The 13,317-nt window shown below is 38.5% G+C and overlaps 1 protein-coding gene across 3 annotated transcripts in view; it reads right to left on the bottom strand.

Moving 5' to 3' along the window:
• Positions 1-6,983, bottom strand: part of LOC100891178 (serine/arginine repetitive matrix protein 2) — a 32,967-nt gene extending 25,984 nt beyond the window's left edge. For 2 of the 3 annotated variants that reach the window (XM_030994811.1, XM_030994813.1), the window contains exon 1: positions 6,853-6,983. The gene's annotated coding sequence lies outside the window, so the exon portion shown is untranslated. Of the gene's footprint in view, positions 1-688; positions 921-6,852 lie in introns of those variants that run through there. The other variant, XM_030994812.1, reaches the window with a different exon arrangement.
• Between the last annotated feature and the right edge of the window lie 6,334 nt (positions 6,984-13,317).

Raw genomic sequence — 13,317 nt, 5'->3', positions numbered from 1 at the left:
TACATTTGCCACTCTCCACACAGGTGTTAAATGGGTACCTGGTACATGTAGGATGCGAAAGTTAATGTGGTTTATAGATGAGAAAGTGTACACTTAAATGACAGCTGGCTGGAATGCTCCCCAGGGGGTAGGGAATGTATGTACATTGTGTGAGGGTAAGCCTGAATCTGATGACCCAGGTAATGATCTGTAAAGACACTTAGAGACATCATTGATGTATTAAGCGCTATAAAAGCGGAATATCATTATTATTATTATTTGCCACCGTTTCTATTTAGTCCTACACATGATAATAACAGCTATGTTTGTATCAAAATTAAGTCACATTGACAAAAAAAAAGTTGTAGATACCGGTACAGTTTATACCGTAACTAAATCATTAAAACTCTTACTTTAATTTAATAGTCTTACCAAGTTTGTACATTTTTTAATATAAGAAAAATTTATTTATGTTTCTTGAGAATGTGACAGAATGAAGCTTACATTGTATAACTAAAAGTTTTCAACAAAGGCCCTAATTCAACCAGTCAATCTTTCATTCTTGACTTTAATACGAAAAATACAATAAACATCAATTTCACAATGGGTATCAATGCAATAATTATGTAGTGTAAATGTACATGCAAACCCAAACTGTTCGTTGTGGTACCTCCTTGGTAAGAGAATTCCTATTAGAATTGAACATTACCTGCCTCCCATTTTGTTCCATAATGGCTAAATTCATTCACAAGTGATCCACAACTATTAACAGTTAGATTCCAATCTTTGCACGATGTTCTGATCCTGTAAAACAATCCATTAGCGTAGGTCATAATATGATTACACACCACTGCACTCTACTCTGAAGGCTGTGTGTTTGGATGCCACTTCACAAACCAAATAAATGGATCCCATTCCAGTTATCTCTTTTTATCCAAGTAGTCTAGAGAATCAGATCCTGTGAAACGCTAACGATGGTCAACGATTCCTCCTAGCTCTCCTACTTTACATCCAGTGGATCCCACATGGAATGCATGTGGCCAACACTTGTCATGTATCTCCATGGTGTTATACCATGTACATGTAAACTGGTTTATCTATTGGCAACCTTTCTCAACCTTTTAAATTGAGCTGCACAAACTTCATTTACCCACATAGGGTCTGCAAATCCAGAATACCACGTAGCGTGGTGTTTTCATCACAGGTACTACACACCAAAGCATGGGTACGCTATCGGATCAATGAAGTGCAAGAGCCTGCTATTGTTATCCTTTGAAGTCAAGCTTTGGGCTCAAGGAGCAAGAAAAAGACTATTGTTCTGCTCTGACTGTGATGAGTGTTTGGCACAAGGTTTGGGGTCTGCTGCCATCATCAATGCTTAAGGCCTTTATCATAGGAATGCTAACATTTACAAGCTGCGATAATACATGAATGTGGCTATAAGCCTGTGATCTAAAAGTAGAACTCTTTATAATGGAGAAAGAAGATGAAAAATCTGAAAATGACTCCTGGTGATATTGTTTACATTCAGATGAAGCAGTATTTACTACAGTACATATATTGGCTAAGTAATACTCTCTTGTTTTTTAATTCTAAGAATGTCAGATTAACTTGTCTAACACGGATTGGTGATAATTATCTAAGAAACAAATTATTTTTTTCAATCATTCAAGATGTACAGTGTATAAACTATAAAGACTGTACAACTTTCATGAATTATCACCAAATCAGAACTAATCGGTATGCCTTGATTTTTTTCCACCCAATTTCAAAAGCTTTTCTCTAAGTATCTTCCTAGTGAGATCAAGCTACCATATTTGACACTGACAACTATAAACTCAGTTTTTTTTTAAAACATACACTTTTTACAAAACGATCAGCAATTTTCACAGGTAAAATGCTAGCATGTATTGCAAAAAATTTGTAGTGTCAGTGGCGATGCGAATAATTTTACAGCATGAAACAAATCTTTACTCATGAATTCTGCTAACATTTTGTACATACATGTATGAAAGTTTGTGATTTTAAACAATGTTGCCTATAAAGTTGGAATAATTTTTGATGAAGTGACTGTATAAAGAATATGATTTCTTCTTGATAAATCAACAGTGTACATGCTTAAAGGTTGGGTGACATCCAAATAAAAGTTGATTCCTGTTGATGTGCGGGGTTGCACAAAACTCATATTTTGTTATTCAAACATCTAAATATATTTCATTGATTTTTAAATATTTTTTAAAAATAATGTTCTCAGACCTGCTAAGCTCCACCCTAAAAAAATGTGTCAGATCTCATTCATCTTGTGAAGCACGCTTTATGCAAGCATGGAAACTAGGAAGTGTAATTGGGTTAAAATTTGGGATTAGTGTCAAGTATAATCTGATTGCTCTTTGAAACCCCATTCAATTAAGCCCTTAATCCAACTCTAATCCCTTTCCTGGGTCAATAAGGCTTGTATCTGACATCTTAATTGAGTTGGCAAACTGGTTCAAAACTTCAACAGTGAGTTCAAAATCAGAGATGAGTGTTGCCTGTATTTTGGAGAAGTGTAACTTTTATTGACTTGTATATGATGTACCAAGACAGAAATAACATAATTCAATGAAATACATGTATGATCAGTACATACAGTACAAGAGAACTATGAGATTACCCCCCCCCCCCCCAAAAAAAAAAAAAGCAAAAAAAAAAAAAGCAGCAGCATAGAAATCATTTCAAATGATAAATCCTTCAATGTGGGGATAAAATAGATTTGATTTCAAACTTCAATTTCCTGAAATAAAATGGCAATTTGCCTTTCTTTTCATCACCAATTACAATAATTTTCTCACGCCATTACAGGGGCTACCAGTACATTAATCATGCAAAGCAAAAAAAGAATGGCCTTATTGCAAACGTAATTTCGGGGTATTGGGTTTCAAAACATGGCAAACCACATATATTTGAAGCTTGGATTTCAAAAGGAGGGAAAGTTTGCTTGTTTGATTTTTACTGCAAAAATTAAATAAGCTTCTTCTTGGGCAATCCTTTCTGTCAACATGATATTAAACTGAATCTGATGGAGGGTTTTAAGAGGTCATTCAGTTCCAAACTTAATGTACAAAATGTACATGTACATTTGTCATATGTCGATTATTTCTGGTTTGTAATTAAAATGCGTGATCACTCATACTGTACACGTACATGTGGTGTATATCAAACACACATCAAATTATGGAGATCATTTAGTGTTCACAAATAATTTTAATTTCATGCATCACAGACCCCACCTGCTCAGCTCTGAACTCACATCACACCAATCTAAACATGTTAATTTATTCATTGCTTACCAGTACCACACTATGTAGACAATGCCAGTGTTATACAGCGTGTCCACACACAAAACAATTTATCCCGAAACTCTATAACAAAACGTAGTATAAAGAACCATCGTATAAATTTGTGGGTGTCCACACACAAGAAACGTTGTATAAAGAATCATCATATAAATTCCAGGATGTCCACACATAGAAGAAAGTAATCCTGAAACTAGATAGTGAAATGTTGTATAGGTGCGCAGTTTGCTACTGCGATCATGAATGGAAGCGGAAATGAGAGATCAGGTCTCCTTTTGCTCGAGGTCACGTTAAGCCCCGCCCAGTTATACTGTTCTAGTTCGACTAATTACACTAGTTACATTACGTCCACACACAACACATTCCGTGATTAGGCATGATTAGGCGTGATTATTCGTGATTATTTATACGTCGTATAACGAAACGCATGTTTGGGCATCGTTTAGTTATACAACATTTCGTTATACGACGTATAGTTAATAAGCGCCCACACACACAATTTCATCTTATAACTATCCCGAAACGGTATAACTAATCATGCCTAATCAGTAATCACAGAAAAATGTGTGTGTGGCCACGGGGATAAACTGTAGGCTAGGAAATTGAGCAATTGAATGGGCATGATTTAAAAGTCTTATCTTTCTTACCCTTTTTGTTTGAATTTTTTTTTCTTTTGGGGGGTGCTGGCTTACGTTCAGGGGTCTGAGAAGGGTCTTGGAAAATTGCATTTTACGCCTTTCCATGATATCTACCCGTACCGGTATATGATTTTTCAGCAAATTCTTAAGTGTTTTTCAACAGGAAATCTTTCCATCAATATACATGCACATTGCATAATTTGTCCATAATGATCAGTTGTAGTGAATTTTCTTCTGGTGTTGTAATCACTATACATGTACATGTACATATGGCTGAAATTGGCTGAATCATTAATGGCACTGTGACAAAATAAACGCAGGACTACTTTTCCATTTGTTTCAACCACAAAATGATTAAAATGATTTAGGAGCGTCTTCTCTTTTTAGATGACCGATAATAATTTACTTTATACAACCCCTACGTGGATCCTTGTTATTTGATTGGAGGATTGTTGGTCACATGATATTCAATGAGGTTCTAACTTCTATTGCACGGGCGTGCATTTTTGGTTATACTCGCCGAGCATTTTTGGTTATATGCAGACTGCATACCTCTCTGTCGTGCGTGTATCCCTGCGTGTATCTGATGCGAAGGCAACTGAATGTAATCGAAAACGCTTGACTCCAACTTTAATTTATCTTTGATATAAGGAGTAAAGCATAACTTGTTGATTAACCTTTTATCAGATCTTCTTCGATGTTGTATAAACAAATAATGAATGTTTGTCATTCATTGAACTCATAACCATTCATTATTTGTATAATATCCATAATATATTTTGAGTAGTGTCCCAAGGAATAATGCACTTACATGTAATAGGAGGACAAAGAGAAAGTTACTATTAAGCTGGGCAACATTGTACTGCAGTCCATTCACACAACATTTGTTCAAACCTGCTACACGTACAACTTAAAAATAAAGGTGAGTTCTGGTAAAAAAACGAAAATGAATTCTCACATAATCAAACGAAAATTACACTAAATTTTCAAGATTACAAATAATGTCATTCGCCGAACAATTTTGGTAGAAAATGTATACTGGCCATTCTCATTTACAGTACGTCATAATATTAAAGGTACAAACTTGAAATTTATTCTGAATGTTCGTTGATATTTCTATTTTATGCATGTCCAATTTCATGTGTGCGTCAGTTAGTGCATCACCTGTTTAAAGCATGACATGTCAAAATCTCCTTAGTGTGACGTAATATTACGTATTGACATTGCCATTGAACTTAAGTTGCGCTTAAGTTAAGTATGCCCTCTCTCACTTTAATTCGAAGTCACTCAAGTGGATCGGCCAATGGGAGCACGTAAACTCACTGTAACCTACAGTGCTCAATGCGTAAAATTCTTTGGGTGCTATAGGCCCTATGATACTTTCAAATGATATGATAAACAATTAAATGAATCAATGTTGATTAAAAATAGACCCTAAGTAACGAATGGTAGGCCTCCTGACAAGTTTCTTTTGTGAAAATTTCATTGGTTTTGCAGATAGACCTAGAATCTATTTTAGTCTAGTTTTACCGATTGGGCCAACCATATCAAGCTATGCCTATGGTCCGTCATTTTCTAATTTCATGATGTTTTTTTTAAATGACGAGAGACCTCAACACCAGAATAATCTAGATTTAGGCCTAGACTCTAGATCTAGATCTGCAACGCATATTGTTGCTGTCGCATTAAGGAAGATGACATCATCCATGGCATTGCCATTGTCATTGAACTTGTTGAACAGTTTAAAATACAGCTGCAAGAATATCAACTCAGAGCTCAATTTCGACGGAAAAAATCCGGAAAAAAGGCCCTACTGTGTGGTCAGTTTTTGTCTCTAAAGAGAGGAGCCGACCCTACCCAAATTAGAAGCTAACGAACGAAAGAGACAGACATTTTCGGTCCAACGGTTACAATAAGCGAGCAGCCTAGGTCGAGCACAGCACAGCCCGTCTTAGACCGAAAGCTTCAGTCTCTATATCGTCGGTTGTTCCACTGAGACTACGTCTGGCTCCACTAGACCTTCGGATATAGAGACTGAACGATAGCCTATGCCATCGTATGTTGAAGATATCACGGCTAGATTTTAGCCGTTAGGCCCCTCCCACAAACATGACAAACTTCACGAAAAATACATCATTTATCTTCAATTGCAGTAATTTTCTAGGCAATTGTCAGTCCCTTTTTACCCCCCTTCCCCACGAAATATAAAATATAATAGAAATAAAAGGACTAACCGAGCTTTTGGCTGCTTCTCGATGACCCACGTCAAGCATTGACCGACAAAAATCAAAATGGTGGCTAATGAATATTCAATGACCTTGCCTCGGCTAGCTCCTCAGTGCGTCACGTCGAGGATAGCGCACGCACGTGAAGCAGACAACACGAGAACTCAAACATGAGTAGCAGATCGTTCAGTCTCTATATCCGAAGGTCTAGTGGAGCCAGACGTAGTCTCAGTGGAACAACCGACGATATAGAGACTGAAGCTTTCGGTCTAAGCCCGTCTAACTTGTTAGGCTCTAGTCTAACTCCGGGAAGCTCCAACACCGGCAGCGCAGAATGCCCCGAGAATTCGTGCACCCTATGATGTAAAAATTGTAAGTAGGCCTAGACTACCTTTGCAGATTTGACGATAATGTTACCCCATCGGCTGTTTTAGAAGCCCCCACGACAGTTTTACCGAAGCTCCGAGGACTGCGGCGCCGGTGTTGGAGCTTCCCGATCCCGGAGTTAGCTCTAGTCTAGCGCCCGACGGCGGCGGCCAAGCCGACATGTCGTTTAGTGCCGTCTTGCCATTGAGCCCGAGAGACTCAGCTGAGCTGAGAGCTTGGTGCAGTTCGTTGTGTATGACTTCTCTTAAATTTATTTTCAGGAAATGAAATAAATATAACGAAACTCACTTATATATTCTGACGGGCTTCCTATTTAACCATATGATGATATAATATCGATACAGATGCGATATATTGCCTATTTCCGAGGAGAAAGCAGCTCCGTACTTCTTCGATGGAGACAGCGTCGCGTCAATTATAACAACCACCTGTAGGGCCTATGTCGATATAATCGAGATGGCGCTCTTTAAAAAGTCACCGAAATCTTGAGAAATAATTAAAACAATTATTTCTATGAAAGCAGAAAAATTACAGGAACAGAATGGCAACAGTTTGAAATAAATAGGAAAAATAGTAAGGAAGTTAGACCAAAAAAAATAAAAAATAAATAATTTGTATTCTTGATACCTCGGTATCCTTATGTTCCAACTAATTAATAACGAGTTACCTCTACCAAGGGGGGGGGGGGGGCTTAAACCCCTCCCCCCTTGATTTTTTTTTAATGTGTGTATTTTTGATCAACCACCCCCCCCCCCTTTTGTGGATTTTTTTTTTTTTTTAATAACAAAATATGCCAATGGCTGACCTAAAAAAAAAGTGGCTCTACCCCCCCCCCCCCCCCCCCCTACGGAGCAAAATGTCAATTTTTCAAATATCGAGACCCCCCCGAAAAAGAAAAAAATGTGAGTTGTGGAAGAAGAAAAGACAGAAAAGAAATTTGATAGCAGGGAAACAGCCAAAATCAGTTATGATACAGAGATATTCCTACCAGGGGCGTACGCAGGATTTTTTTAAGGGGGGGGGGGGGTTTAAAATCTGGCCCAAAATATTTTGCTCCCGAAAATTTGAAAATCGCGCCGCCCGAAAAGTCGCTCAGTGGGGGGGGGGGGGGGGGGGGGGGGGGGGGGTAAGCGGACACTTTTCTTTTTTGGTAGTCCAAAAAAAAAATCGCAACGAATCAGCCAAATGAAAAGTCACTCAGTGGGGGGGGGGGGGGGGGGGGGGGGGGGGGGGGGGGGGTAAGCGGACACTTTTTTTTTTGGTCTCGAAATTTGAAAATTTGATTTCGTTGGGGGGGGGGGGGGTAAGGTCACTTTACGTTAGCCGTGGGTATAATTTTTTTTTTTAATTTAAAAAAAAAAAAAAAAAAAATACAAAGGGGGGGGGGGGGTTTAGTTTTTTTTTAGGGGGTTTACACACATAAAAATACCAAAGGGGGGGGGGTTTGAACCCCCAACCCCCCCCCCCCCCTGCGTACGCCCCTGATTCCTACTATATGAAGTCTGATTAGTAATGTCATAGTATAAGTTTGTTTCATGTAAACATCTACTGCGTACTAGAATTCCAAACGAAAACGTCCACTTTCCAATAAAAACAAAACAAAATGAGGAATTCGATTTGTTACAAAAGAATCGATAAATTGTGCCAAAATAACATCACCCACCGTGACGGACTCATCTATAGGAGTAGATTTGTTTTATGAATTTTCAACTTCCATATTATTTGTCCGCATTTTTTTTGGTTTTCCCCCGAGTTCCCCGTTTTCTCTTTCTTTTGTCTGTTCCCAAGCTCACTTGAGGTTAATTTCCCCTCATAATGTTTAAGCATCATCCCATACAGAGAGAGAGAGAGAGAAAGAAAAAATAAAAAAATAGAGAGAAAGAAAAATAGAGGGATGAAGAGAGAAAGAGAGAGAGAGAGACACACACACACACGCACATACTGCAACAATAAATCAGTTTATTTTTAGGCCATCTAATTTATTTCAGTTCATTGGAAAATTGCCTAGCTACTTGCGCCCTCTATTATGGCAAACAATGAGTAATCGGTTCGCCTGTTGGTCCCCCATGTCTCCTTTTTCTTATGTTAATTGAGAACTGATTTGATGAGATAACCACTTGTCATTGACCTTGCAGGGAGGTCTAATCCCTCCTGGCCAAACTAGTGCAGACGGGGTTTAAGTCGTTTTCTAATGTATGCACGTACAGGGGCGTCGCTAAAAAAAAAGGGGGGGGGGGGGGGTGGGGAGGGGTGCGACACCCCCTTCCCTTCTGTCAGGATATTGTCGGTAATATTGCACTGCTGTCGGGAAAAATGAGAAAAGAGGAAGGGGAAAATGAAATGGAAAATGAAAGAAAAGAAAAAAAGGAAAGGAAAGGAAAGAAAAGAAAGGAAAGAAAAGAGAAGAAAGAGAGAGAAAAAAGAAAAAGAGGAAAGAAAGGAAAAGAAAGAAAAGAAAGAAAAGGACAAAAGGACAAAAGGACAAAATGAAGAAAAAAGAGAAAAGGAAACAAAAGAAACGGGGGGGGGGGTGAAAGAGAGGAGAGAGAGAGAGAGGGTGGTAAGAGCCTAAGAGAAGAGGGGTGGGAGTAAGAGAGAGAGAGAGAGAGAGTGTGGGATGTTGGGTGGATTCACCACGTCGAGGGGGCAAAAAAGATACGTAGATGATTATGGTGCTGTGTCGGGTCCGCTGTGTCGGGATTCTTGCTCGATCCTCGTGTTCTAAATCAATACAGAAGATTGAAGTCGGTTAGATGATTGTATTATGTCGGTCGGCCGGCAATTTTTCCCCCCTAGGAACTGACATCGTTTGAAAATTCAGACAATGATTTAGAGTCGGTACAAAGAATCGTCTTCTCTCTAATAAAAATTATTTAATGAAACATCAAAGGTGGAAATGAATTTAGAAAAGGATAAACAGTAATAATTTAATGAAACGTCAACGCTTCCGCGCTTCGTGCGAAAGGGAGAAACTGAATTCAGACAAGGATTAAGAGTCGAAAAAAGTACAACGAATCGTATTCTTTCTCTAATAATTTAATGAAATGTCAAAGCTTCGCGCGGGGGGGGGGGGGGGGGGGGACTGACAAATAATTTAGCTCCTGGCTTCCGGGTTTGTAGGGCTGGATTTGTAGACAATGGGAATAATATATTTGTCGGTAATTGGTGGCTAGTTTTTTCGGTAATCGGTTGCCTCTACATCCCCCCCCCCCCCTCCCACTGAAAAATGTCTAGCGACACCCATGTGCACGCATATGCTATCAGTGAATTGTTGATAAACTGCTAAAGGTATATGGTTAGTAAAGTTTCGCTATTGTGATTAAGGCAAAATGGAGTCAAAAGTTGTATAAACAGTCCGTCTCAATCGGTTGGAATCAGTTAGATTTGGTAGCTGTTTACATCGAATTTACATCTCTATTAAACAATAATATAGTTTTGATCTGCTAATCAGTGTAGCTTTTATCCATCAGTAAATCAAAGAGAACAATAATAAGAAACCCATATAATGAAAAGCTTTTGCTGAAAAGCTTGATGATGCGGCGGGGGGGGGGGGGGATGTGGTATTTGCAGCTCTCGCCTTCTCGCCCTAAAATTTTAAATAAGCCTATCAACATAACAACAATTGTGCAACCGTCACGCTTATATTCAGGTAGTGCATGAATTTGCAAGTCTGTATCTTATATAATTTATCATCTGGGTTTTCGCAGATGATTTCATGAAAGTCTAACCACATTAAAATGTTGTTTGTTTCTGTTCGATCGCAGAGTTCATAACCTAGACCATTTAATGTCGGCTGCTAGAATTTTTGCACCCCGTATTCGATGAGGTATATAATAATCTACATTTCATGTGAGTTTCAGCACATTTAAAGCAACTGGGAAATCAGCAACGAATGTATAAACCCCCACCCCCTTCTATATACTCTAGACGTTATATGCGCCAAACGTTCAGGTTTGTTCTGGACATTGGTTGATATGCGCTCAAATAAAACATTTTTATTGTCGGCTGCTAGAATGTTTGCACCCCGTAGTCGATGAGGTGTATAATAATCTACATTTCATGTGATTTTCAGCAAAATTAAGGCAAATGGGAAATAGCGGCGACTGTATTAAAGCCCGAAACCCCTTCACCGATATACTCTACATGTTATGCGCTATTACGTTATAGTTTGTTCTGCCACATTGGTTAATATGCGCTCAAATAAGTCCTTTTAAAGTCGGCTGCTAGAATTTTTGCACCCTGCATTCAATGAGGTATATAATAATTTACATTTCATGGGAGTTTAAGCACATTTAAAGCAAATGGGAAATTAGCAACGAATGTATTAACCCCCACCCCTTCTATATACTCTGGACGTTATATGCACCAAAAGTTTAAGTTTGTTCTGGACATTGGTTGATATGCACTCAAATAATACCTTTTTAATGTCGGCTGCTAGAATTTTTGCACCCCGTATTCGATGAGGTATATAATAATCTACATTTCATGTGAGTTTCAGCACATTTAAAGCAAATGGGAAATCAGCAACGAATGTATAAACCCCCACCCCCTTCTTTATACTCTAGACGTTATATGCGCCAAACGTTTAGGTTTGTTCTGGACATTGGTTAAAATGCGCTCAAATTAGACCTTTTTATTGTCGGCTGCTAGAATTGTTGCACCCCGTATTGGGTCAGGTATATAATAATCTACATTTCATGTGATTTTCAGCAAATTTAAGGCAAATGGGAAATAGCGGCGACTGTATTAAAGCCCGAAACCCCCTTCACCGATATACTCAACATGTTATGCGCCAAACGTTTAGGTTTGTTCTGCCACATTGGTTGATATGCGCTCAAATAAGACCTTTTTAATGTCGGCTGCTAGAAATTTTGCACCCCGTATTCGATGAGGTATATAATAATCTACATTTCATGTGAGTTTCAGCACATTTAAAGCAACTGGGAAATCAGCAACGAATGTATAAACCCCACCCCCTTCTATATACTCTAGACGTTATATGCGCAAAACGTTTAGGTTTGTTCTGAACATTGGTTGATATGCGCTCAAATAAGACCTTCTTAATGTCGGCTGCTAGAATTTTTGCACCCCGTATTCGATGAGGTATATAATAATCTACATTTCATGTGAGTTTCAGCACATTTAAAGCAAATGGGATATCAGCAACGAAAGTATAATTAACCCCAACCCCTTTTCATATACTCTAGACGTTATATGCGCCAAACGTTTAGGTTTGTTCTGGACATTGGTTGATATGCCTTCAAATAAGACCTTTTTATGGTCAGCTGCTAGAATTTTTGCACCCCGTATTGGGTGAGCTATATAATAATCTACATTTCATGTGATTTTCAGCAAAATTAAGGCAAATGGGAAATATCGGCGACTGTATTAAAGACCGAAGCCCCCTTCACCGATATACTCTACATGTTATGCGCTATACGTTAAGGTTTGTTCTGCCAAATTGGTTGATACGCGCTCAAATAAGACCTTTTTAATGTCGGCTGCTAGAAATTTTGCACCCCGTATTCGATGAGGGATATAATAATCTAGATTTCATGTGAGTTTAAGCACATTTAAAGCAACTGGGAAATCAGCAACGAATGTATAAGCCCCCACCCCCTTCTATATACTCTAGACGTTATATGCGCCAAACGTTTAGGTTTGTTCTGAACATTGGTTGATATGCGTTCAAATAAAACCTTGTGAATGTCGGCTGCTAGAAATTTTGCACCCCGTATTCGATGAGGTATATAATAATCTACATTTCATGTGAGTTTCAGCACATTTAAAGCAAATGGGATATCAGCAACGAATGTATAATTAACCCAAACCCCTTTTATATACTCTAGACATTATATGGGCCAAACGTTTAGGTTTGTTCTGGACATTGGTTGATATGCCTTCAAATAAGACCTTTTTATTGTCAGCTGCTAGAAATTTTGCACCCCGTATTAGGTGAGGTATATAATAATCTACATTTCATGTGATTTTCAGCAAAATTAAGGCAAATGGGAAATATCGGCGACTGTACTAAAGCCCGAAACCCCCTTCACCGATATACTCTACATGTTATGCGCTATACGTTAAGGTTTGTTCTGCCACATTGGTTGATATGCGCTCAAATAAGACCTTTTTAAAGTCGGCTGCTGGAATTTTTGCACCCCGCATTAGATGAGGTATATAATAATCTACATTTCATGTGAGTTTAAGCACATTTAAAGCAAATGGGAAATCAGCAACGAATGTATAAACCCCCACCCCCTTCTTTATACTCTAGACGTTATATGCGCCAAACGTTTAGGTTTGTTCTGGACATTGGTTAAAATGCGCTCAAATTAGACCTTTTTATTGTCGGCTGCTAGAATTGTTGCACCCCGTATTGGGTCAGGTATATAATAATCTACATTTCATGTGATTTTCAGCAAATTTAAGGCAAATGGGAAATAGCGGCGACTGTATTAAAGCCCGAAACCCCCTTCACCGATATACTCAACATGTTATGCACTATACGTTTAAGTTTGTTCTGCCACATTGGTTGATATGCGCTCAAATAAGACCTTTTTAATGTCGGCTGCTAGAATTTTTGCACCCCGTATTCGATGAGGTATATAATAATCTACATTTCATGTGAGTTTCAGCACATTTAAAGCAAATGGGATATCAGCAACGAAAGTATAATTAACCCCAACCCCTTTCATATACTCTAGACGTTATATGCGCCAAACGTTTAGGTTTGTTCTGGACATTGGTTGA

Source organism: Strongylocentrotus purpuratus, unplaced genomic scaffold (genome assembly GCF_000002235.5).
Source record: "Strongylocentrotus purpuratus isolate Spur 01 unplaced genomic scaffold, Spur_5.0 spur5_scaffold_21, whole genome shotgun sequence".
In the NCBI taxonomy this organism is placed as follows: Eukaryota; Metazoa; Echinodermata; class Echinoidea; order Camarodonta; family Strongylocentrotidae; genus Strongylocentrotus; species Strongylocentrotus purpuratus.
The sequence above is the reverse complement of the archived record's forward strand: the minus strand, read 5'-3'. Positions and strand labels throughout refer to the sequence as shown.